Source organism: Physella acuta, unplaced genomic scaffold, assembly GCF_028476545.2.
Source record: "Physella acuta isolate Inbredline_101_S28 unplaced genomic scaffold, ASM2847654v3 ptg002112l, whole genome shotgun sequence".
NCBI lineage: Eukaryota > Metazoa > Mollusca > Gastropoda > Physidae > Physella > Physella acuta.
The window spans coordinates 1-5,000 of NW_026733613.1; positions in this window are offsets into that span (position 1 = coordinate 1).

The window sequence follows — 5,000 nt, forward strand, 5'->3', positions numbered from 1 at the left end:
ACGAATGCCCCCGTTTGTCCCTGTTAATCATTACCTCCAATTCCGAAAACCAACAAAATAGAACCGAGGTCCTATTCCATTATTCCATGCACCATTATTCAGGCAGCGAGGCCTGCTTTGAACACTCTAATTTTTTCAAAGTAAACGCGTCGGCCACCCGGGACGCTCAGTGAAGAGCACCCGCGGGAGAGAGCCGACAGACGGTAGGGCAGGAGATACGGGCAGTGAGCCGGCGCGAGCCGGACCGCCCGCCTGCGCCTGAGATCCAACTACGAGCTTTTTAACTGCAACAACTTTAATATACGCTATTGGAGCTGGAATTACCGCGGCTGCTGGCACCAGACTTGCCCTCCAATAGATCCTCGTTAAAGGGTTTAAAGTGTACTCATTCCAATTACGGGGCCTCGAAAGAGTCCCGTATTGTTATTTTTCGTCACTACCTCCCCGTGCCGGGAGTGGGTAAGTTGCGCGCCTGCTGCCTTCCTTGGATGTGGTAGCCGTTTCTCATGCTCCCTCTCCGGAATCGAACCCTGATTCCCCGTTACCCGTTACAAACATGGTAGGCATATCACGTACCATCGACATTTGATAGGGCAGACATTTGAAAGATGCGTCGCCGGCGCGAGGCCATGCGATCAGCACAAAGTTATCCAGAGTCACCAAATGGGACGACGCAACCCCTTGCGAGGCCGCGCCGATTGGTTTTGAACTAATAAAAGCGCTCTTCCCGATAAAGGTCGGAGCTTCGATTGCATGTATTAGCTCTAGAATTGCCACAGTTATCCAAGTAGGATCGTGTCATCTAAGGAACCTCGACTGATTTAATGAGCCATTCGCGGTTTCACCATGGGACAGTGTGAACTTAGACATGCATGGCTTAATCTTTGAGACAAGCATATGACTACTGGCAGGATCAACCAGATAGCTATCGTTTGCGAGACGTTTTTCCACAACACATCGCGGGACGGGAGACAACGCTCTAGCGAGAGAACGGATCCCGGCATTCCCGGATTTTTTCACATCGGACCGCTCACATTTCCCCCTTCACCGTAAACACGGCGTCGCCGGGAAATCTCTCGATTTGCATCGAGCCGACTGCGTTTTGCAGACCCGTCGCCCGTTCCGAGGGCTGGGCCAGTGCGAGACTTTTATCGAGCCACCAATACTGCTTGGTTGCGTTAGCACTGCGCGTCGCCGCTGGCTTCACGCTACGGACACGTACTTTTACCTTCACTGGCGCGACCTGCGCGCCGAGCCCGCATTTTACCGGGAAGCTAGTCGGGAGACTGAGCCACGCACGGTCAGATCGGGCACATGTCGCTGGCTGCGAGGGAGCGCGGATCCTAGCGTCACATAGAGGCTTCACCGACACTCACCTCCACAATAGTAGATACAGACCGTTTTAACCGCCGTATTTCTGCCCATACCTCTAGTGTTAAACCGAAAAATCGGGTACATAGTCTCGGGGAGGACCGGGGTGCCGCCCCATGAGGGGAGCCCGCACGGAGGGCGCCGGGGGTGCCGCGACCCGGGGGGCGGCGCGGGGGTGTCGGGGCGCATCTACGGGGCTCACTCGCGCGGGCGCCACACTTCCGGGGGGCGCCCCAGGTGGGGTGCCAACTTTGGCGCCCCCGACTAAGGGGCCGCCCCCACTGCGGTTACACGCTTTACGACCACCCACCCGCGTTCCCCACCCCAGGGGGCATGCGAATCACCCGCCAGGGGCGTTCTGGGACCGAGGGCGCCGCTCCGGCACAAGGGGGAGCCAAAACGCCCCGAGTTCCCCCGCGGCCACCTCGACACCTGGGCGGGCGGCGAGGGGTGTCCTGCGATCGGGGTGGGGAGCTCTACCAGAATCACCCGCCAAACTTCACCGGGGGCGTCTCCCGGCGCCCCTGCGCTCGGGTGACGAACAGCGCCCCGGGCTATCCCGGGCGCCCTATGGCGTCCACCTTCGATCGGAAGGGTGATCTCGACTCGGGCTGAGGCGGGCCACAACAATCCGCGGTCACATCGGAGCCGTCCAGGCTAACGAGGCCCCGGCTCACGGGTAACCCATGGGGCTGGACCGGGAGTCCGCCGTTAAAGAAGAAAGAAATGTAGTGCAAACCAGAACCAGTTTTTTTTATTTATTTTATAACTCGACTAATAATCGTCACAAAATTATAAACTTGGTACCTACGGATAGCCCTGGGCCCAACCTAATACAGGATGTCCATAACTATGCGCTAATTAAATAATTAATGGGTATTAAGGTCGGTCTTAGTAAATTGCTATATAAAGTCTAAGACCAGAACCAGTATTTTAAATTTATTTTATAACTCGGCTCCTAATTGTCACAAAATTTAAAAATTGGTACCTATGGATAGCCCTCGGCCCTACCTAATACACCGTGTCCATAACAATGTGGTAATTAAATATTTACTGGGCGTTAGGGTCGGTCTTAGTAAATTGCTATATAAAGTCTATATAAAATTTTACGAATTTAAAAAAAAAATTCCTACCGTCAAAAATAGCGACGCCTAGACCACCACACCTGTTCTGACGTTAAATCCTACTTGCACACACGTGTGGGAATAGATTAGATATCATCTAGAGATAGAATTCCTAATTATTTAATTAAAATAGAGACTCTAGATTTAATAGTTGTGTCATAGTTACATTAAGTCGAATTAGCGAAGCGGAGGCGGGAACTAGATTCTAGATCTAACACTTCGATTGCGATGAAAAAAAAATAGCTTTATTTTAAGGCCGACAAGGCAAATACGGTTTAATTAATATTAAAGAAATAAGTCCGAACACCTACCTTAAGCGAATCATCTACACAACACATGACTAGAAATAATACACGTCCACACGAAGAGCGATTGAAACGGTGACTGCAACGGTGAAAACTTGTACGACGGAAACATGGCGCCTAGGTTATGCCTACTTCCGGTCTGATGAAAATTTTTAATTCATTTTAAATTTTGCGCTCTATTTCGTCCGCGCTTGTCCACTTAAACTCTACAGAAAAGATAGTCTATATAAAAATAATTCCTAGAAGACAATTTTATGAGAGATCACCCACATTTATTTACCCTGCCTGTCTACCTTAGGGTTAGAGTTTGAATTTTTCTAGATTCAAGCCAAATATGCCGTGTCGATTAAACGACGACGTACATAACAGAGCGAAGACAATGAATGGTTCCTTAATTAACTATAATTACGGTCCTAATACAACTACAATTCACCATAGTACTAATATGTATGTGTATTGTTGTTTTGGGAGTTCTGTCATTACATTTTAAATTATAAAAAAAACGGGTTTACGATACACTTCATTACGCCGCCGATCGTGGTTTTAGATTTAAATTTGGTCGGATTCGGTTTATTATTAATTTATATAATACTTTATACATACTTTAATTCATTAAATACATTTATCTATGTATTTATTTCATTAGTTAAGTATTTGTTTAACTAAAAATTATCAATTTAAGGCATAACAATTACAGAAAACGATTGTATTTGAGATAAGTCTTATCGAACCATTTAGTAGCTGGGTCGGTTTATTATTAATTTATCTAATACTTTATACATACTTTCACTCATTAATTACATGTATATATGCATTCATTAAATCATTTAAGTATTTATTTCATCAAAAAGTATCGATTGAAGGCATAACACTGATAGAAAACGATTGTATTTGAGATAAGTCTTATCGAACCATTTAGTAGCTGGTTCGCGGGTCGGTTTTATTCCTTAACTCTAGATTTAAGTCTATCGTGTTTAATTTCAATTTAATTTATCACAACTTTTAGATTTTGTACTAGATTAAGCTACATTGAAGCTTATTTTTCACTATTTAATCAATAGAGGATATTATATAATATTTTTAAGTCTAATATTACGCAGCCGTTTGTTAAATCTAGTTTTACAACGACGACTCGCGCGATTTCGGTTTGGTTTTAAAACTTAAGTTCATTGATTCTTAAAATATATATTCCAGTTAGAATAGAACTGAATACGTACCACATGATGTATACACACGTTTGGGTTATTTATTTATTTTAAATTTAGTTTATTATGACCGATCGTAATTAACTTTGGCGATACCGGGCTGATATGTCTTATCGACCGGAAAACTACTGTCCCTTCGGTCGACTAGTTGGTCTTAGACGGCATTACCGAGGTTTGAAAACTCTTACACCGTGTTTTTATTTTCACATAGATCCTATATTTTGATACCAGTCATTCGTTTAAGTTTAAATTAGAAAACGTGAAATGTAGTTTATTGGAAACACTAATGTTTTTAATTTTGTACAAAATAAATTTTTATTCGTTTCAGGTAAACGGCGGGATGAGAAAAATCTGCTTTCTACAACACATACATTGGTTAAGAATATAAAGTGAAATATAGTTGTACAAACACCGTCTCTACTTAGCAGCTTAGCCTCTACGGCAATGCCGCGTCTTTACACTGGGCGAGCTTGAGACTGGAAAACTCTCGATCACTCTACGCGGGAATGCCGCTAAGTCGAGGCGGTCTGATCGGCAACCCATCAAACTTCAGCTCATCTATTTTTTTTTTATTTTTCACAATTTTTTTAAAATTCGGGTAAACGGCGGGATGAACTCAACCAAATTTTTCAATTGGGTTTTTAATATCCACGTACATTCAGCGCAAAGTGAAATGTAGTTTTAATGTATTTAAACATAGAACAACCACCGTCATTCGCCAGCTCTGTTAGACTAACGACTCGCCGCTTCGCATCCTCGGTGGAACGGGCGACCTCTCGATCACTTGCGGCCACAGTACGGCAATGCCGCAAAATAAAGTCGGTTTGATCGGTGAACTGCCACTCGCACGATGAAACTTTGAGACATTTTTTTTCGGACTTTGAAAATTTTCAAAGTCCGACCGAATGACGAAAAGTGAAATGTAGTGCAAAACTTTGAATAAAAAAAAAAAGAAACAGGCGCATGAGACGACACGTCGTCCCATGCCATTGCCT